Source organism: Podarcis erhardii (assembly GCF_964252035.2).
Source record: "Podarcis erhardii genome assembly, chromosome: 16".
Lineage (NCBI taxonomy): Eukaryota > Metazoa > Chordata > Lepidosauria > Squamata > Lacertidae > Podarcis > Podarcis erhardii.
The window spans coordinates 6,409,414-6,431,834 of record NC_138514.1 but is presented as its reverse complement, the minus strand read 5'-3'; the positions used below and the strand labels follow the sequence as shown (position 1 = coordinate 6,431,834).

Below are 22,421 nucleotides of genomic sequence, written 5' to 3'. Positions count from 1 at the left end.
TGCCTAGAAAGCATAGAGGAAACTCAGTGTGGATGAGAAGTAAGTACCATTGTGTTTTAAGTGTGCAGTGCAAATGTGGCCTAAGGGACGCGGGTGGCGCTGTGGGTAAAAGCCTCAGCGCCTAGGGCTTGCCGATCGTCAGGTCGACGGTTCGAATCCCCGCGGCGGGGTGCGCTCCCGCTGCTCGGTCCCAGCGCCTGCCAACCTAGCAGTTCGAAAGCACCCCCGGGTGCAAGTAGATAAATAGGGACCGCTTACTGGCGGGAAGGTAAACGGCGTTTCCGTGTGCTGCGCTGGTTTGCCAGATGCAGCTTTTTCACGCTGGCCATGTGACCGGGAAGTGTCTCCGGACAGCGCTGGCCCCCGGCCTCTTGAGTGAGATGGGCGCACCAACCCCAGAGTCTGTCAAGACTGGCCCGTACGGGCAGGGGTACCTTTACCTTTTACTGTGTCTGCAGCAAGAAGTCGTGGCAGAATACAGCCACAATGAAACACCAGTCTGGAGTGGCCTTTACTTTAAGCCTGGTGATGGGTTGTGGGTGAACATACCAGACGACACAGCAATTCTTCAGACAGCTCTTGTTTATTCACAGGCCAGAACAGAACTGAACTGAAGGGTTCAGCCAACCTGCTTATGTAGTGCTCAACTACAAAGCAACAGTAACAACTTTCTGTAACTATCCAATCACTGAACGTCACTTTCAATTCCTTATTTGCATATGCGGACCTGAGTGAAAACTTTCTACAGTATCCCCCTGCTGGCCCAGGGTGAGAACTTCAGTACATAACAGGACAGAGTCCTCTGCTGCCCTTGAGGGTAGTAGGATAGTTTAGGGGGGCTCTGGGTATGGCAGTCACAACTCTGCTCAGTCTCCTCTTCTCAGCGTTGGACTTGCTCTGCCACGTTTCTCTTATCAGTCCTGACGGGCTGCTTTTAGGAAAGTGGTCTGTTTTAGAGCCACAAGGCAATAGCAGCTGCATAATGGACTGGAAGACCTCAGTGTGCAATTTAGTTGACGAAGAACTCGCAAAATCACCGCGAGGGATGCTATTATCCCTGGCGGCACAGTAGGCTGTCAGCCCATCAGCAAATTCATGCAGAGTTCACAGAACCAGCCAGAGATCTGCTAGGTCTGTGCATTTAGGGTTTTTATCTCAAAATAGGTTTCATTGATTGGCAAGTTTCTGGCGTTTGCACCTGACGTGGTCATGACTACCTGGGGGTGAGGGGGCTGGGAGTGAGGGCCACAACAAAAAGCTTTCTCTGGTGGGTGGGGGGGGTAGATATTTCAGGGAGTTGCAGCTATGAAAAAGGGAAAGTACACTGAAAAAAATTACTAAGAAAGGGATCAACAATGAAACAGCAAGTATCATGTTTTCATATACAGTATAGCTCTATGGTGCTGCTCAGTTATCCAAGGCAAAAAGGATATTACAAGCAGGGCCTGGATGTTGGAAGGTTCGGGGTTTTTAGTCAACAATCATCTATGCCCTTTTAAAGAATACTCCATTGCATCCCCACAGTTTTCTTTCTCCTCTCGCCCTAGCCAACAATGAGCCAGTGTTCAGCGGCAACTCAGCATGCTTGGTCCCCACTGAACCACTTTGGGGCTGCTGCTGTTTACCTCTTCGGGTTTTTCACCCCTAAATCTTTTTCTTCTGCTTCTGCAAACCCTGGGTCCATCCAGACCTCCTGATACCTCCCTCCGCAGGTGGGTGTGCAATTTTGGCTCCTGAACTTTGGAAATAGAGGCATGATTTGCAATTTGGACCTATTAATGTTTTTAGATGATATTGAAGGGAAACGGTTCAATACAGATACCTGAAAGTCATATCATAAGACACTGGAAAAATAAATTGGACAGTGCATGAAGTTGAAACGGGCTGATAAAAGTGGAGAGAACTTTATCATTATTAAGTTTGACTTATTGTGCAATATCAATGTTATTGTCATGAACTCGGGGCACTGGGCAAGGGAGGGCCAGTTGCTAGACAGATTTAGCCCAACACACCCTTTGTAGGTAAAATACAAGCAATATGTTGCCATGATAACTAAATAGCTTATTGAGTCTAGAGAACAGGAACATTTTTTTGAAATTTTGAATGACAATAACCAATCAGTGAAGGGATTTTCCCACCCTCTAATATCAAAGGATGAGATAGACCAGGCTTCTGGAGAGAAGACGGCAATTTTAGGCAGACTGAGAACAACACAGATACCTGAGTTTCACTCTGGTCTCCCTCACACCATACATTTAAAGCACATTGCCATGGACGGCAAGAAGATCAAACCTCTCCACTCTGAAGGAAATCAGCCCTGAGTGCTCACTGGAAGGGCAGATCCTGAAGCTGAGGCTCCAATACTTTGGCCACCTCATGAGAAGAGAAGACTCCCTGGAAAAGACACTGATGTTGGGAAAGATTGAGGGCACAAGGAGACGACAGAGGACGAGATAGTTGGACAATGTTATAGAAGTGACCAACATGAATTTGACGAAACTCCGGAAGGCAGTGGAAGACAGGAGTGCCTGGCGTGCTCTGGTCCATGGGATCACGAAGAGTCGGACATGACTAAGCAGCAACAACAACCACTGGGTATGGCCCAAAGGGCCTGAGCCCAAGGTATTTTGAACTGGACCCCACATCTCCTGGACCCCACATCTCCTGCCCCCACATCTCCTACTCCCTTTCCCTTAACTCACAAAACATTTATTAGTGTCTCATACCGAATGTAAACAAACTGTGAAAAAAGACACTATGAAGTCAAATTGGAGAAACTCTATGTACTTTCCCTTGCTTATTTGTTTGTTTTGTATCACAAAAAATCTTTAATAAAAACTATTTTTTTAAAAAATCTTTGCTTAAAGACTTCCAAGCATGTTGTGAAGCTCTGTATGTGGTGAGAGCCCAGGTGCCCACCCTTCTAATTTGCCCAGAGGCCTAAATCTGTACCTTTACACTAGCATAAGCACATTTTACGCAAAACCATCCCCTGTGACTTGAGACTTTTAAGTACCTCCCAATTCCCCTAGTTATAAATGACTGTGGTGTGGACTTATAACTAGTCAAGGCCCTTTAGAAAATTGGAAAGCTTTTGTTACATTCCAGAATCGATTATGACCACGTGAGAAAGAAGGAATGTTAAGGAGCTTGGACAATGCTTAAGTCCTACCAACAGATTCCACAGGGCTTCTGTAAGGGATTGCATTCAGCGCAAGGAAAGAGGAACTAATTCCCTCCCTTTGATAAAAGGAGAAATAAATTATTTTCCTCCCTCCGGTGGGAAGAATGAGAGGGCCACTTCCAAGCTTCCTGCACTACGCATTTCGTGATGCACATAGAGAAATCATGAACAACCTGTGTTTGCTCTTTAATTGTTCCTGCTGCCATTGTGCAGATCTAGGAAATGACAGTGGTTATCAAATGCCACCGAGGACAGCTGCTTTCTCAGCACCACGGGCTTCCCTTAATGCATTAGCCTGCCTGTTGGTATGGAAATAGAATAAACAAGAAAATGATCAGACAAAGAATGGAACAAAGACTAGACAGCATGCCCAGAGCGGATGTTCCAGTTCCAATCAGAACGAATTCTCCCTCAAACTCCATTCTAATCCTTATCTCCCATCTCAAATCAAGACCTATCCAATTCTCTCCACCAGAAATTGCTCCTTTTACAGTGGTGCCCCGCAAGACAAATGCCTCGCAAGACGAAAAACTCGCTAGACGAAAGAGTTTTCCGTTTTTGAGGTGCTTCGGAAGACGAATTTCCCTATGGGCTTGCTTCACAAGACGAAAACGTCTTGTGAGTTCTTGTGAGTTTTTTCCTTCCCCCCCCCTTTTTCTAAGCCGCTAAGCCGCTAATAGCCGCTAAGCCGCTAATAGCGCTAATCCGCTAAGCCGCTAATAGGCGTGCTTCGCAAGACGAAAAAAACTCAAGACGAAGAGACTCGCGGAACGAATTGATTTCGTCTTGCGAGGCACCACTGTATTCTCCTTCCCAAAATGCTTCTCTTCTCCTTCTGCCTGGGTAGCCAATCAGAGAGAGGCTCCAGCTCTCTGGCGGAATTCTGAGGCACTGCATCACCAGACTCTGGTCTAGCTCACCTGTCCATCCCAACACCCTTCCCTGACCCTACTTTGGACTGGAAGGTGCAATGGAAGGTGCAGTGGGCAATGCCAATGTTAACTGGAGCACCAGCCATTTCCAAGCAGTTATCATGACCGCTGCCTAAGGGCACTGGAAATCAAAATGTAGCTACTGCATTTACTGGAAGAAGGAAAAAAGAAATCAAGATAACAAACTTTTTTTATATAAAAGAATGGAAATGGTTTATTGAATATTTACAAATAAACTGTAAACGGATAAGAACACGGGCAGGATTATTGTAGTAACCTGCAGTTTTATAAGAGTATATATTTAAAGTAGATGAATAAATGAGCAGATTAAGTTAATTTGGATATGCAGAAAATATTAAAAATAAATTTAAGGAACCGCAGAAAGAGGGAGAAGGAAGTCGAGTTTTGAAATGTTAAAATGGTTGTAAAATTACTAAAATGTATAAAACTGAAGTTGATGAATATAGCAACAACAACATGTAGCTGCAAGAATGAAAAGAGGAAGTGGTATTGCCCATGTAAGTGTGTCCACTGATGACATCAGCAAGTACAGATCCAAACCCAATGCAGGTACGGCCCCCCTTGCGCTTTCAGTCAGCCACACCAGGGGGAGGCAATGCCAACCCCAACCCCCGCCTGCATTTCCTTATCTTTTTCGCAGTGAAACAGGACTGAGCTGAAGCGCACTAAACTGGAGAAAATTTTGTAATGGGTGCAGATTGAGGATAACATGTGGGCTGTGCAAAAAAAAGAAAAAGAAAAAGAAAAAGACATGAGGCCAGAGTGCACTGAACACATTGTTGAATAATAATAATAATAAATTTTATTTATATCCCGCCCTCCCCAGCCGAAGCCGGGCTCAGGGCGGCTAACAACAATAAAACAGTACAAAAATACAACACAACACAACACTCTAAAATCATTCATTATAAAATTAATTCAGATCAAGCCACTGGCAACCATTGGGCCAGAGCTCCGCGAAGATTGCTGAGGGAGTGAGTCAGGCTGTGCCCTGGCCAAAGGCCTGGTGGAACAGCTCTGTCTTGCAGGCCCTGTGGAAAGATGTCAAGTCCTGCAGGGCCCTAGTCTCTTGTGACAGAGTGTTCCACCAGATCGGAGCCACAGCTGAAAAAGCCCTGGCTCTAGTTGAGGCCAGCCTAACCTCTCTGTGGCCTGGGACCTTCAAGATGTTTTTCTGTGGGACATACCAGGAGAGGTGGTCCTGTAGGTACGAGGGTCCTAGGCCGTATAGGGCTTTAAAGGTTAAAACCAGCATTTTAAACCTGATCCTGTACTCCACCGGGAGCCACTGCAGCTGGTATAGCACCGGGTGAATGTGATCTCGCAGCGAAGACCCTGAAAGGAGTCTCGCTGCAGCATTCTGCACCCGCTGGAGTTTCTGGGTCAGTCTCAAGGGCAGCCCCACGTAGAGCAAGTTACAATAATCCAGTCTGGAGGTGACCGTCGCGTGGATCACAGTGGCTAGGTCAGGGCGAGAGAGGTAAGGAGCCAACTGCTTAGCTTGGCGGAGATGGAAAAATGCCGCCTTTGTTATAGCTGCAATCTGCGCCTCCATGGAGAGGGAGGTGTTGAAGATTACACCCAAACTCTTAACGGACGGTGCTGGCACTAATTGCGCCCCCACAAGAGATGGGAGTTGCCCCCCCCCAATCCCATATCGTCCCGTCCCAGCCACAGGACCTCTGTCTTCGAAGGATTTAGCTTCAGCCGGCTCCCACGTAATCATCTAGCCACAGCTTCCAAACATCTGGTCAGTGTGTCTGGGGCCGAGTCAGGATGGCCATCCATCAACAGATAGAGTTGGGTGTCATCAGCATACTGATGGCAACCCAGTCCAAAACTCCGGACAAGCTGGGCAAGGGGGCGCATAAAGATGTTGAAAAGCATCGGGGAGAGTATCGCACCCTGAGGTACTCCACACACCAAGGAGTGGCGCGATGACAATTCCCCCCCAAGTGCCACACTCTGTCCCCGACCAGAGAGAAACGAGCGCAGTCATTGAAGGACTGTGCCCTGGATCCCCACGTCGACAAGGCGGTGGTCCAGGAGTTTGTGATCGACCACATCGAAAGCTGCTGACAGATCTAGTAGAATCAGCAGCCCCGACCTGCCTCGATCCAGCTGTCTACGAAGATCATCTGTTAGGGCAACCAGAGCCGTCTCGGTCCCATGACCAGCGCGGAAGCCGGACTGGAATGGATCCAGAGCTGATGTTTCATCCAGAAACCCACCAACTTGTTCAGCAACCACTCTCTCAATTACCTTACCCAGGAACGGAAGATTCGAAATCGGGCGGTAATTGGATAGATCTAAAGGATCTAATGATGTTTTCTTTAAGAGCGGGCGCACCACTGCCTCCTTCAGTTCCCCTGGGAACACAGCTGGGTGTCAGGCAGAGACATGGGCATAGCCAGGATTTTATTGGGGAGGCGCAGGTCTTTTGTTGGGGGGGGGGTAGAAACTCAGCTATGCATTTTTATTGATTTTTATTGATGGGGGGCAGCTTCCCTGCCTTGCAACCCCTTGGCTATGCCCATGGGCTGAGACCTTTGACAGCGACTGCTTCCCGGTCCTCTTAATTAGATGTTTAATATCTAATAAATATTTCTGCATATAGACACATCAGGAGAGGAGCAGCAAAGTGCTTTTGTGTGTGGAGCAGTGTGGAGTTGTGGCATATTTAAGCCCACGGCCATTTGATTCATTGAATGGTAGCATTGCTTAATATTTAAAAGTCTCTTTGTGGTATACAAACATAGAATATGCAAAGGGACATAACACTAAAACCAGACACATACGAGTCCCCGTCCCCCCCCATTGTGTGCACATTACGGCTTTTCTGGCTTGCTCCCATATCTGGTGCTTGAAGCTAAATACAAAGGACATTAACTGCCATACCTAAGTGTCCTTTAGCTTCTTGAGAAATGGTGCTGTTTGATGTACTGTTCCTCAAAGCAGCTTTCATCTGATTAGTGGTGAAGCTGAGGCATGGGCAATGCATTTCAGGCAGCGGTTGTGCATGCACAGATGACGGCTGCTGTGAACTGGATTTTGGCCTGGAGAAACGAATCAGGTGATGATGTGTATCAGGTAGAGACATCCCTGCCCTCTCTCTGGTCTGTCCAGCGAAATAAAGAATGAGACTTGAAAACAGCTGCTGATGCGTATGTACCCAGTGCTTTTCATAGAATCATAGAATCATAGAGTTGGAAGAGACCACAAGGGCCATCGAGTCCAACCCCCTGCCAAGCAGGAAACACCATCAGAGCACTCCTGACATATGGTCGTCAAACCTCTGCTTAAAAAGGTAAAGGTACCCCTGCCCGTACGGGCCAGTCTTGACAGACTCTGGGGTTGTGCGCCCATCTCACTTAAGAGGCCAGGGGCCAGCGCTGTCCGAAGACACTTCCGGGTCACGTGGCCAGCGTGACATCGCTGCTCTGGTGAGCCAGAGCTGCACACGGAAACGCCGTTTACCTTCCCGCTGGTAAGCGGTCCCTATTTATCTACTTGCACCCGGAGGTGCTTTCGAACTGCTAGGTTGGCAGGCGCTGGGACCGAGCAGCGGGAGCGCACCCCGCCGCAGGGATTCGAACCGCCGACCTTTCGATCGGCAAGTCCTAGGCGCTGAGGCTTTAACCCACAGCGCCACCTGCGTCCCCAAACCTCTGCTTAAAGACCTCCAAAGAAGGAGACTTTTGTTCCTTGCAACTGAAAACCACCTCTGAGGTTATGAATTTCTCTCTGTGTGTCAAACAGGAAGGAGGAGCTGCTTCATCCTTTCCCTTCCAGCCATTTCCCTGCTCAGAGTCACTATCATGAGCAGTTTTTCATTATTTCCATTGGAGAAAAAAGCCCGCTTGTGAGGATAATGCGGAGCAGAAATATCAGAAAAAAGGGATTACACAGCCCTTACCCACATCGTCCTGTAAAGCTCTCAAACATCTCTTTTCCAGTGTTGAAGAAGAGATAAAATGCACTTATGTGTATCATGTAGTTTGGCCTCCAGAAGGGGTGGGGAACTCTTTTCAGCCTGGGGGCCACATTCACTTCTGAACAACTTTTCAAGGTCCAGTGATGGGCAGGGCCAGAAGGAAAAGCAGGTGGAGCAATATATATGCACACACACCATTTAGACAAGGAAAAGGCATTAGCAGAATTCAAGGCAAGCACACCCACATCTTGTGCACTCCACACCACATGTCATGATGTTGGCACTATGTGACGCCATGATCAGTACTGTGGTGATGATTAGGCCAGGGCCTCTACCTCAGGGCCTCTTTTGAGGCCTGCTGCAGCCACAGATGTGCTCCAGAGGCCCCACAGTACAGGTGCAGGCCCCAGTCCAGTTGCCACTGCAGTGCTGGAGTGCCAGACGTAAGGCGATGGTGTGCAGCGGTGGCAGGGGCGGAGACTAGGCACCCACAGCAAAAAAAAAATGTGGGTGCCTGGGCCCCCAGGGCCCCCGGAGTTGACACCAGTGATTCAAGGACGCTTTCGTGCCTGGCAAAAAAATACTAAAGAGGAGAAGCAGGACCAATGAGCCCCTAAAACCAACATTAATTTTGTTCCTTTGGAATGCTACCTGCAGGGAGGGTCAGTCACAAGTTATAATGATTCCCGGACATCCTGCTGCTGGGGACAGTAATGACTGTGAATTAGTCTGGCATTATCAAGTTCCCCCTGCTTTTCCTCTTCCTCCTCCTTGTGTGAGGTGGCAGAACAAATTTACACCCCTTAATTGATTTTAGCCAAGGACAAGATGAAAAATGCATAGGGTAATGGCAGTATCTAAAGGTGTAACTAAGGTGTAGGACGAGTGGATGTAGCCTGGAAAGGGATTTTCTGTCTGTTCTCTGAACTTTAGCAGAATACCAGAGAGTATTTCACACATCGCACAACAGCTGAGTCACCTTCACTGTTAAGTATAGACACTCATGGAAAACCTTAGCTATTCCTGGCTCCCCGTTGCAGGTACAAGACAAGGAGGGAGCTCATCAGGAAATAAGGAAGAAACAAAATGGGGAAGAAAACCTGAAGCAGGAGCTCAAAAATAGTATTTGGTCCATAAATAACAACACCCTAGTGGTCCCAGGCCCTAAGGAAGTTAGATTGGCTTCAACCAGAGCCAGGGCCTTTTCAACACTGGCTCCAGCCTGGTGGGACGCTCTGTCTCATGAGACCAGGGCCCTGCAGGATCTGATTTCTTTCTGCAGCGCCTGTAAGACAGAGTTGTTCCGCCTGGCCTTTGGCTTGGAGCCAATTTGATTCCCTCCCTCCCTCTCTCTTTTTCTTTCTTTTCCTTCTCCTTCTGCGATGAGGCTACATTTTAATATTTTAATGTTCCATTATTTTAATGTTGTATTTTATTTTTGTTTTTAAGTTGTAATCATTCATCTTGTTTTTATTATTGCTTGTAAGCTGCTCTGAGCCCGGCCTTGGCTGGGGAGGGCGGGGTATAAATAAATTATTATTATTATTATTATTATTATTATTATTATTATTATTATTATTATCTGTAAATTGCTCAGTCAGTATTAAATCTGGTGCACCAAGCTAATAGGCATCAAAACCCACCATCCCTGAGAAGCTCTTATTTCTTACATTAAACACATCCCACTGACACATTAGAGACATGTTAAAACTATGAGGGGAAGCTAACATGGCTCTCTGGCGATCCCTCGTAGCCAAGTAAGATTGTTTTCCATGAACATGGTCTTAACAGTGAGTCTGTAAGTCACCCTGGAGGCCTATTTTGGATCCACACGTCCTTCCACAGTGGGGACATAGGTTTCCAGGTGGGAATTGATCATGGTGAGGGTTTGTCAAGCGTGCCTTCCTCATAGCACGTTTCTCCCTTTTGATCTGAATTCAAGCGTCTTCAAAGCCCATGACACCTTTGGTAATCTGGGGAACCGGGTTCACGTCTCCGCTCCTCCACATGCAGCTGCTGGGTGACCTTGGGCCAGTCACACTTCCTTGAAGTCTCTCAGCCCCACTCACCTCACAGAGTGTTTGTTGTGGGGAGGAAGGGAAAGGAGAATGTTAGCCACTTTGAGACTCCTTAGGGTAGTGATAAAGTGGGATATCAAATCCAAACTCTTAAAGGCTGTTCTTCAGTTGGAGCGCTCGCAAGTCAGTGTTTACCCATTGTTGGTGTTTAAATTACATTTTTGTAGATTTGCCCTGACAGGGTCTTTAAACCTCTTTTGTTGACCACCAGCATTACGCTTTTCATTTTTAAGTTTGGAATAGAGTAGTTGCTTTGGAAGACAATAATCAGGCATCTGAACAACATGACCAGCCCAACGAAGTTGATGTTGAAGAATGATTGCTTTGACACTGGTGATCTTTGCTTCTTCCAGGACACTGGAATTATTTCATTGCCACCCTCCAGATGTCAGTGGACTCCCAACTCCAGACCCAGCCCAACCATGAGTCTCAGTGAGGCAGTTGCCTCAGGTGACAGGATGGGGACAACTGGGAGATCCAGGGGACCCAGATATGCTCCACATGCTGCCTCCTGCATTTGTCACCTGCACACTGCCATCTGCTCCTCTCTGGCCTCCTTTTTCTTCCCCTGCCACCTTCAGTGTACCAAGCCTTCCCCAGGCCACCTGTGGTCTACTGAGGCGGTGGCAGCAGGGGGCAGAGGCCGAAGAGATGCCATTTTCTGTTTTGCCTCAAGCGTCAAAATGTCTTGGGCTGGCCCTGCCCAACTCCAATCGTCCCTGATGATTGGCCAGGTTGTCCGGTGATGATGGGAGTTGGAATCCAACAGCATCTGGATGTTGGCTACCAGGGAGCTCTCGTCACTGTCTTACAAATGGAAGCAGGTGTCCCTTAAAAAAAAAAAAAAATTATTCAAAATTAAAACAAGACATATTATCCAAAAAACGTATCATCCTTGTCCCCCCCCCCATTTTTCCTCCACCCCCACAACCCCCCCCCGCCCCACCCCCCGGCTTCCCTCAGTTCCAGTCTTTGGTTTCTCTAAGAATGCTGTTTTCTGCATGTTACAAAGTTGTATAGATCCTCAAACTATTTAAGTGATTATTATCAATACAAAGTTTGTGAATGTTTATTCAAAACCTGCCAAGGAGTCCAGTTCACTTTGTTGCATCTTCAGATACTTTGTAAAGGGTTCCCATTCATCCTTAAAGTCACAGTTATCCTTGTCCTGTAGCTTATATGTCAGTTTTGCCAGTTCTGCATAGTCCATCAATCTTTCTTGCCATGATTCTTTAGTTGGGGTTTCTTCAGTCTTCCATCCTTGTGCTACCAGAACTCTTGCGGCCATTAAATAGAACATTTTCTTCAATTCATTGTATAGCATTTCCCAGTTTTTAAAAATTACATTACAATCCCACCACATATGATAAAATATCCCTTCCTTTTCCTTACACTTCCAACATATATTTGAATTAGTTTTGTACATTTTCCCTATCTGCACAGGTGTTGTGTACTATCTATACATCATCTTCATGTAATTCTCCTTCAATAGGGAGCAATCTGTAAATTTTAAATCAGTTTTCCATAATTTTTCCCAATATTCCATCATAATGTTGTGACCTTTATCTTGTGCCACAGGTGTCCCTTTTTGAGGACAGTATCTTCTCACCAGCACCAGCTAGGAAGCAGGCAGAGAAAAATGACCTATTTTGAGCTCAATTTTCCAGTGTTTGTGTGAAAAAATGTGGATGGGTCTTCCTTTTTTAACATTCTCCGTTTTGTTTTGGGTGTGAGTGATTTGACTGTACTGGCTGCATCTCCATGAACATGGAAGAAGAGACAGTATTAGATAAGTCTCTGTCTAAACATGATAGAGGAGAGGAGAGCTAATGTTTCTGTGTGAACGTATGTGGCACAAAGAAGTACAGAAATTGATGTTTTCCCAAAGAAACAGGAAGGAGAAGTGAGCTGGAAGGAGAAAGTGGAAACATCTCAGAAGGAACTGCATGGCCAAGCTGGGTCATGGACAGAAGGCTGAGTGCAAGTCCTGGAAAGAGAGAGAGAGAGAGAGAGGAAGAAGGTGCCCTCTTCAACTAAGTAAAACTAAGCCCATGATTATATTAGCACATGAATGTAAATACTTTGCATATATTCTTCTTTAGCTATATGTTCTCTGAGCAAAAGCTTTTGAATATTTTAACAAGTGTTTGGGCATTGTTCTAATTTCAAGAAAAGAGTCAGTGTTGCACATGATTTGGCTTCCTAGCTGCATTTATCTACGCTGCCAACAGGGCATCTGTAACACATAACCCATCATATTTTTAAGGAATGAGGAAAAGAAGGAAAAAGAAACAGGGTGCATCAAGGGGAAGAACTATTATATCATGAAAGGAAACATTTCTAAAGCCAAAACTTCCCAACCCCTGACCCACAACATACATAAAACCTGGAAATGAATTCCAGAAGCCACAATTCCATTAGGTATCATGAGCCTTGCAAACATACATCTGATTTGCATTCTTCCTTGTTTGTATTTGGGGTTGTATTTAGCATATTTGTTCTGAAAACTTGGGGAACACTGTCTGTGCTAGATCAAAACCCATTTTTAAGAAACATAATGATTGCATAATGTCTGTTTCCAAAACCTAGTGGGACATATGTGAAAACAGTTCATGGAGCTGTGAAGCTGTTGATGCTGGTACGTCAGCTTTGAAGGCTCCTGGAAGCCCAGCATGGACTGGAACGTTTTACTGGTGCCATATTGCAGGGAGTACATCAATTCAGGTAAGTTCCATAATTAATTCCCAAAGAGACCACTTAGCTCTCTTTTGATAGAGATCTTGTTAAATGTGGTCATGGAGAGGGAGTGATTTGCATGACAGCCTTTCAACAGCAAAGAAACAAAACTGGCAAGGGAGCACAACAGAGAACAGCAAAGCCCACACAACTGCTACCCTCCTGGGAAAGCTGCATCTCTAGAATGTTTCCAAAGGGCTCCTGTAGCAATTGAAACACAGAGCTTCTTTTGCTCTGATGGTCATAGCAAATGTACACTGGCAGCACACAATCTTGTTTAGCAGGTGGCCATATTGCCCTGGTAGCCAGCTAATTATGTGACCATCTGGCCACTTTCAGGAAGTAGCGAGAGAGATGGCAAAGCAAGTTTTTCCTTGGCAAGCTTTCCCCCCCTCATCCTCCTCCACCACCATCACTGTATCAGAAAGAGTTAACCTTCTGTGCAGCTGGATGACATAAAAACCTAAATGTATTTATATGTATTTAATGTGCACCCACATCCACACACCCAGCTAGTTAGAAAGAAGTTTAGAGTATCACTGAGCTGCTTCTATGGAGAGCGGTTGCCAGACCAGGGCTGTCTTCCTGCAGAGCTTTCCTGGGCCCAGCAGGCATCTTAGATGAATGCTGCTTGTTCTGATCTAATGATGCCACTTCTGCAATTGCTACAATGTTTGGAAACCCTAGAAATACAATGATAATACAAACCAAGATGTTGTTGTGCCTTTTTCTGATCAGTTGAGGAGGTTGAGAAGGTTCTCAGGGAAATGGTAGGGAAAAAATCATTTTGGGGCGACAACAGGAATTCAGTGCTGCTGGTTTGATGGGCTGAAGGTTAAAAGAAAGACACAAGGATTTTTCTATATGAGATTGCTCAGCCTCTGCCCTTCAGTATACCAGCTGCCAACCCAAATGCACCCGTCCTACGGTTTCTGGAGGAATATCAGGGCCAAGAGGATGGAAACAAATGAAATAGACAAATCAGAGCATAAAAAATCTTCAAGATAAGATCAAATTACTTTTAACCTACAACCAACGAGAGGAACCCAATGCCATAATCAGTGCAGAACACCAAAACTTGATCTCCTCTGAGCAAGTTTCCTCAGTGGCATAGGAAGGAGGGTGCAGGGGTGCGGGCTGCCCCGGGTGTCACCATTGGGGGGGGGGGTGACCAAATGCCGGGTGGTAGCTTGGGCGCGTGGGCAGCGCGCAAAATGGCAGCTTGGGGCTTGTGTCTACCCGCCGCCTTCCCCTCAGCTGCCTGCCCCTCAGTGAGCCGGCTCCATGGAGGCTCCGCTGCTGCTGCACGAGTTCCAGCCGCTGATGGATCGCGCGCGCGTGGCTGCTGCTGGTGGGCAGCGCGCGCGAGGGTGATCTGGCGCCGTGGGCGCTGCTGGAGACCTTCGCCCGGGACCTCTTCGCCGAGCCGGAGCCGCGCAAGGAGTAGGAGGTGGAGAAGGCAGCGAGGGCGCAGCCGGTTCCTCCCGGGGGCGCGCAGGGTCTGTGTGTGCGTGGGCAGCAGAGGCTCGGCACACTCACGCCCGCCGTGCGCGCTGCCCTTCGTGCTCTTCCGCGCAGGATTTGCTCGCGCCGCCACCGCGCGTGCCAGGAGCGGCTCTGCCTGAGCGAGATCCTCCACGACGTGCGAGGCTCTGTGCAGCGCACCGTGCCTTGCTCACCCCACCTCCATCCCCGGCTCGCCCCAACCCCTGGGCGCAGGGCATGTGCGCCGCACCAGGCGCCCGAGTGGCTAGCTCCGCCACTGAGAAACAGACGCCTAGAACACAGGATTCAGGCCAACGTTTGGAACCGACTCCAGCCCTGGACACTGAAGTTGAAACTTCACCCTCTGGACTCCAACCTGGAAGAACCCAGCATTAACCTCAAGGAACGAGGCGATTGCCAGTGCATCCAGCCCCCATCCCAGGAGAGGGAGATAAATAGGGCAGATCTGCATCAAAATGATTTATACCCATCTATCACCATTGTGAAAAGATGGTTATCCCATACAAAATCTAGGGTGAACGAGGTAGTCAATCCAGTGGAAGATATAAGGTTGCTAGAGAGAGAAAGCAAAGAAGTAGAGCTGTTTCTATTTGTTTAGCTATGGATATCCACAACTGCATCCAAAAGCAGAAGGCAGCCAGGGAGCCCCAGACACATGCAGAAGCAAGGGCCAGCAAGTGAGTGATGGGAAAGATCTTGACTTGGTTGGTTGCTGCCAGTCCAAGCATACCATACTGGGCTAGATGAACCAACACTCTGGTGTGCTATAAGGCAGCTTCCCGTGTCTGATGTGTGCTTCTGGGTATGTATGGTGCAGCTGTGGTTCTAATGATTAATTGCTCCCATTGTGAGCCGGATGTGCATTATGTGACTAATTTTCGCTGCATTAATGAATCTCCAGATTGACATTCAAAGGCTTTCTCCCCTTTCTTCTTACAATGACCTCTGCTGTTAATGGATTTTGATAGACTCTGGTAAGTGCACAATGACGAGAACACTACACAAAGGTTCTTGTTAGTGTTTTTCCCCAAACACAGTGTGGGTCATACCAGTCACAGCTTGTACTGTGGTGGTCTTCTCCACGTGTGGGCACTCACTGCAAAAGGGCCGCTTCCTCAGGGTTGACCCCAGCCGGAGCTTTTGTACTTCAAATAACTGCATCTGAGCAGGGATTTGAATCTGAGTATCCCACATCAAAACCCATCAGCTCTCTATGGAAGCACCATCCCAATATTATTGTGGCACATGGGGACAACAATTGGATTTTGGCACATGCTGAAGGAAACCCTGGAACTAATATGAGCTCTCCACAATTCAGATGCTGATCTAAATGACCATAGAAGGGTGAGCAGGTTTGTTCACATTCCTGGCAGGTAGCCTCACTAAAAGAGCATTTGTCAGAATGTCTGAAAAAAAGCTATGAATGTACCAACTGTGGGCAGATCTAAACCATACATTTAAAGCACATCCTATGCACATACAACAAAGCATACAACATTCCCCAAAGAATCCTGGGGACAGTAGTTCTTTAAAGGGTTCTGTGAATTGTAGTTCTGTGATAGAGAAACTACAGTTCCCAACATTCTTTGGGGAAGTCAAGTGCTTTAAGGATGTACATACACTACACCTTTAAAGCACATTGATTTATTTTACAGTCATTCCTCGGGTTGAAGTAGCTTCGGGATGAGGATTTTCGGGTTGCGTGCTGCGGCGACCCGGAAGTAACGAAGTGCGTTACTTCCGGGTTTTGCCGCTCGTGCATGCGCAGAGGGCCAAAATGACGTCACACGAATGTGTGGAAGTAGCAAATAGTGACACGCACACGCGCAGACCCATTGGAGACACAGGTTGTGTTCACTTCTGGATGCAAAACGGGGCTCCGGAACGGATCCCATTCGTATCCAGAGGTACAACTGTACTTCATAAAATGTATACACTGCTTGATTTTAACACCAACCCCCCCAAACCCTCATTGAAACACATTATTTCCCTCTGAGCACAGAGTTACAATCCCCAGCAACACTTAACAGTACCATCACTGGGGCCCATCATTGTCTCTTGTGGGAATGAGTTCCATAGTTTAACTATTTCTTTTATCTGTCCTGAATCTTCCAACATTCAGCTTTATGCGGGTGGACCTCTGGGTTAAACCACAGAGCCTAGGACTTGCTGATCAGAAGCTTGGCGGTTCAAATCCCCATGACAGGGTGAGCTCCCATTGCTCGGTCCCTGCTCCTGCCAGCCTAGCAGTTCAAAAGCACGTCAAAGTGCAAGTAGATAAATAGGTACCACTCCGGCGGAAACACCGTGCGCTGCTCTGATTCGCCAGAAGTGGCTTAGTCATGCTGGCCACATGACCCGGAAGCTGTACGCCAGCTCCTTCGGCCAATAAAGTGAGATGAGCGCCACAACCCCAGAGTCGGTCACGACTGGACTTAATGGTCAGGCGTCCCTTTACCTTTATGAGTTCTTGTGACCTGAGAGAGAGAGAGAGAGAGAGAGAGAGAGAGAGAGAGAGAGCGCTTTTCTCTATCCACTTTCTGTATGCCAGGGATCAATTTATAAACTTCTGTCATTTCACTTCTTATTTGCCTTTTCTCTAAACTAAGAAGTCCCAGACACTGCAACCTTTCCTCATGGGGGAATATAAATACAAACGAAGGAAAACAAATCTTTATACATTTGCCACTGCTAATATTACCCACTTGAGGACACTATATATTCTTGCACTTTATAAAAATCCAAGCATGTGAATAATTGCAAATTATGTATAATTGCAATTGGGATAAGTATGAATAAAGTATGCTAATTAGGCATCTTATCTAATTTACTGTCACGTTGATAGCGTCTGTCTTTTGAAGAGAAGCAAAATGCCAACGATGACGTTTGCTAGGAATGAAATACAAAGGCCACAGGGGAGAGAAACATGTGCCGTAAGATGAACATAATAAAGCAAGAGAGATGTATCTAGGGAGAGCTAATGAAGTAACTACTGGAAAACAAGAAAATCTACAATCAGATGGAAGCTCAACTAAAATGGTGGCTCTGCACATGGGCACATAAAACATCAATATTATCCTACAATGCTTGGCTGCGCTGTCAAGATCTTTCTGTAACATATACTCAGACTTAAGTCCTGTTGGCAAAGGACCCCAGCAACACTTTATCTTCATGATTTCTGCCTCCAATTCAGCAGGGGTGGGAAACTTTGTTCATCCCAAAGGCTACCTTCCAATGTAGGTAGCTTCTCCAGGGGCACATTTCAGCCCTGGGCAAGGCGGGGCAGAAGTCAGTGAAGCAATAGGTGTGTCTCTTCCTTTTGTACATTAGATTTCATCTCTTCTTTTTTTTAAAAAAATTAATAATATATATTTTCAAATTTTGAAATTTACAAACAACTGTCAAACAACCAAAATAAAAAGAGAATTCCGTGGATTCCTCTGGACTTCCCTCCTCCCCTTTGTGGGTCCTTAGTTAACTTTTTCCTCCTGCATCTTCTCTTTTAATCCAAATCTATTAAGTCTCCATTACAACCATAATTCAACGTTAACCTACAAGTATTATTCCAATCCTACTCAGAATTTTCATTGCTTACAATGATTTTTAAGGCAAATTATATATTTTCCCCATTCCTTATTAAAGTTTTGGTCTTTCTGATTTCTGATTCTTCCAGTCATTTTTGCCATTTTGGCAAAGTCCATCAACTTAACCTGCCATTCTTCTCTGGTAAGGACTCCGTCTTCTTTCCATCTTTGGGCTAGTAACATCCCAGCAACAGCGGTCATGTACATAAATAGTATTTTCTAATCTGTTGGTATTTCGGCACCTAGAATTCCTAGAAGGAAAGCTTTGGTTTTTTTAAAGAAAAAAGTTATTTTCAACATTTCCCCCCCCCCCAGAATGTGCCACAATAGATTACATTTCAACCCCACAAAGGTCAGGGGGTTATATATGCACACATACCTCTCTCCATTTCTGCAACCAGCCAAGCAAGAGTTCCAAGATCCCACTTTCAGGATACACCACAATCAGGAAAAATCAGTGAGTGAGGGTGTGCAGCAGAGGTCCCTGGCAAGAGGGATTGACTGGTAAAATACTTTATGAATTGTAGCTGTAGCAACTCTTAGCACCCTTAAAAAACTACACTTCCCAGGATTCTTTGGGTGGGGGAACCATGACTGTTGTGATGGTCAGAGGCAAGTTTGCTTCAAAATACCAGCTGCTTGAAAGAAGAGAAGAAGAAGAGTTTGGATTTGATATCCTGCCTTTCACTCCCCTTCAGGAGTCTCAAAGCGGCTAACATTCTCCTTTCCCTTCCTCCCCCACAACAAACACTCTGTGAGTTGAGTGGGGCTGAGAGACTTCAGAGAAGTGTGACTAGACCAAGGTCACCCAGCAGCTGCATGCGGAGGAGCGGAGGAATCCCGGTTCCCCAGATTAGGAGACTACTGCTCTTAACCACTACACCACACTGGCTCTCTCAGCGGAGGGGAGAGAGTGTCTGACATTAATGCTTGTAGGTTTCCCACAAGCATGTAGTTGGCATGCACGAGAACCAGACGCTACACTATAATATTTATAATATTTATTTATAATATTTATAATATTTATAATATTTATTTATACCCTGCCCATCTGGGACATGGGTGGCGTTGTGGGTTAAACCACAGAGCCTAGGACTTGTCGATCAGAAGGTTGGTGGTTTGAATCCCCATGACGGGGTGAGCTCCCATTGCTCGGTCCCTGCTCCTGCCAACCTAGCAGTTCAAAAGCACATCAAAGTGAAAGTAGATAAATAAGTACCACTCCGGCAGGAAGGTAAATGGCGTTTCCATGCGCTGCTCTGGTTCGCCAGAAGTGGCTTAGTCATGCCGGCCACATGACCCGGAAGCTGTATGCCGGCTCCCTCGGCCAATAAAGCGAGATGAGCGCCGCAACCCCAGAGTCGTCCACGACTGGACCTAATGGTCAGGGGTCCCTTTACCTTTGCCTTTTACCATCTGGCTGAGTTTCCCCAGCCACTCTCGGTGGCTCCCAATCGAGTGTTAAAAACAATACAGCATTAAATATTAAAAACTTCCCTAAACAGGGCTGTCTTCACATGTCTTTTAAAGATAAGATAGCTGCTTATTTCCTTCACATCTGGTGGGAGGGCGTTCCACAGGGCGGGTGCCACTACCGAGCAGGCCCTCTGCCTGGTTCCCTGTAACTTGGCTTCTTGCAGGGAGGGAACCGCCAGAAGGCCCTTGGCACTGGACCTCAGTGTCCGGGATGAACAATGCGGTTGGAGACGCTCCTTCAGGTATACTGGACTGAGGCTGTTTAGGGCTTTAAAGGTCAGCACCAACAGTTTGAATTGTGCTCTGAAACGTACTGGGAGCCAATGCAGATCTCTCAGGACCGGTGTTATGTGGTCCCAGTGGCCACTCCCAGTCACCAGTCTAGCTGCTGCATTCTGGATTAATTGCAGTTTCCGGGTCACCTTCAAAGGTAGCCCCATGTAGAGCGCATTGCAGTAGATGAGCCATTTGCCTGATCCAGCAAGGCATCTTATTATGTTTATACTGATAAAGTGCTTTAAATGCCTGATGTGGAAGCGGACTGGAGAAAACGAGAAAGAGAGAAGACTGAATTGACAGATTCATCCATCAGAGAGCCGGTGTGGTATAGTGGTTAAGAGCGGTAGACTCGTAATCTGGTGAACTGGGTTCGCGTCCCCACGCCTCCACATGCAGCTGCTGGGTGACCTTGGGCCAGTTACACTTCTCTGAAGTCTCTCAGCCCCACTCACCTCACAGAGTGTTTGTTGTGGGGGAGGAAGGGAAAGGAGATTGTTAGCCACTTTGAGACTCCTTAGGGTAGTGATGATGCAGAATATCAAATCCAAACTCTTCTTCTTCTCCTCTGCTTATTCTTGTCCTTTTCTGCATTGTTAGAAAACAGAACATACATAAATGTCCTTTGTGAGGTGTCAAAATGACGTGTATGGTTCTCTGTGCCCTTGAGAACATTCAGTACTTGCAATTTCATGGGGAGACTGTTCAGTGAAACAACACAGGTTGTGAGTTTGGTAACACGTTGATAGTTATTTTCCCTGAGCACTTTTTTTAAAAGCTACTTTATTTGCTTTCCTCATTTCCTGCCGGGTTGTTAAAATATCCGTACCCTCATTTTTTTGAGGGCAGAAGCTGTTGAGTCCTTTCTCTTCATTAGTATCACTTTGGACGCTTCTCTCTTGGACATCTCATGTTTCCAGACTTAGCACACTCTGGTCCTCTGCAATTTGCTTGCCTCCCTTTGTTTGATCTTCTCGGTCTCTGCTTCAGGCACGGCCCATGAGGTTGCCATAGAAACCACTCAGTTAACTAGCCTTGCCACAGGATTTCACACACACACATACACAAAATACAAACTAGGTGTGCTGGTCCCGAGGGTTAACCATGCGGTGAGGTCCAAGTCCAGTCCGAGGTCGAGGGTGCGGTATGGAGGCTGTCCGTCAAAGCTGAAGCGGGCTCCAAGGCATGGAGTCTGGCGAGGTCAGGAACTCTGGCAGAAGAGCAGGACAGGGTGCAGGCAGGAAGAGGTTACCAACAATGTTGCTCCCATAACCTGGGACTGGGGCTGGCTGGCTTTGATCTGCCCCGAAGCACAGGGTGGCCCCGGTCCACAGTTGACTCGCCTCTCCTGGCCTGGAGTTGAGCACTCCTTCCTCCTGTGGGAACTTAGTTCCCTCCACCTCTCTGCCCTGAGCCTCTGCAGCTCAGGAGAGGATGGAGGGTTACTGGACCCAGAGGCAACCTCACCTTCCCCTGACGGGGCTGAGAGTGGAGCACCTGCAGGCAATGGGTCCTCCCTCACCTCAGGGGCCAGAGCAGACTCAGCTGGTGCCTGCACCTGAGGATCCAGCACAGGTGAGGAGGACCCTTCAGGCTCAGGCCCCAGCCCCAGCTCAGCTGGTTCTGGAGGCGGGGACTCCTGTGCAGGCTGGGATTCCTCAGGTTCAGCCTCCGAGTCCGAATCCCAGGCCATCTCACCAGGCCCAAATAAGCCCTAAAATGCTTTAAATGGAAAACAACAGTTTGATGATTAGCTGTATAATGACATGGCATCTCAACACTTCACAGCTGATAAACAGGAGCCCTTCAGAATCACAGCATCATAGAATCATAGAACAGTAGGGTTGGAAGGGACCCAAGAGTCATCTAGTCCAGCCCCCTGCAATGCAGGAATCTCAGATAAGGCATCCATGACTGAACTGTAGAGCTGGATGGTTGTAGATGTTCAGATGATCCTCCCCACCCACACATCCATACACCTTGAAAGAAGGCATGTGGCAGGTGGTGAATCTAAGGAGGCTTAGCATGGAGGAGGAGGAGAAGAAGGAGAAGGAGAATAAGAAGAAGAGGAAGAAGAAGAGGAGGAGGAGGAGGAGGAGGAGGAGGAGGAGGAGGATATCCCGCTTTATCACTACCCTAAGGAGTCTCAAAGTGGCTCACAATCTCCTTTCCCTTCCTCCCCCACAACAAATACTCTGTGAGGTGAGTGAGGCTGAGAGACTTCAGAGAAGTGTGACTAGCCCAAGGTCACCCAGCAGCTGCATGTGGAGGAGAGGAGACACGAACCCTGTTCACCAGATTACGAGTCCACCACTCTTAACCACTACACCATGCTGGCTAATCATCAGTGTGCTTGGTGGCCATGTGTACCAAACATCCCTACTAGTGGGCAGGATGAAGCCCCTCCCAGCATCCTTTTTATTGCACTGTCATGATGATTTGTGTTCATGATGCTGTTGGGGACAGTCACAAGGGATCCCACTTTTAATACCATACTAGAGTAATTCCATGGTGACCAATGTAACATTTGTAAGCTTCTTTACATAATATTCTGTGTTTTGGCTAAAATTATTTAACTCCAGTTAACACTGTACCACAATATTACAGCTCCCTACAAAAATAATCAAGTAATATGCCACAGGCAGCTTAAATGCTTTATTTTTATTGTGTTTTAAAAGATGTAACTGTTTCACA

The 22,421-nt window shown here is 46.9% G+C and overlaps 1 long non-coding RNA gene across 2 annotated transcripts; it reads left to right on the top strand.

The window, feature by feature from the left end:
- The first annotated feature begins 11,855 nt into the window (after positions 1 to 11,855).
- Positions 11,856 to 17,955, top strand: LOC309331317. Of its 2 annotated transcripts, none has more exons than XR_014151813.1 (3): positions 11,856 to 12,222; positions 12,739 to 12,873; positions 17,237 to 17,955. It is a non-coding gene; the product is annotated as an uncharacterized lncRNA (long non-coding RNA). The 2 variants fall into 2 exon arrangements; XR_014151814.1 differs by lacking the exon at positions 17,237 to 17,955 and adding an exon at positions 16,047 to 16,145.
- The last annotated feature ends 4,466 nt before the right edge of the window (positions 17,956 to 22,421 follow it).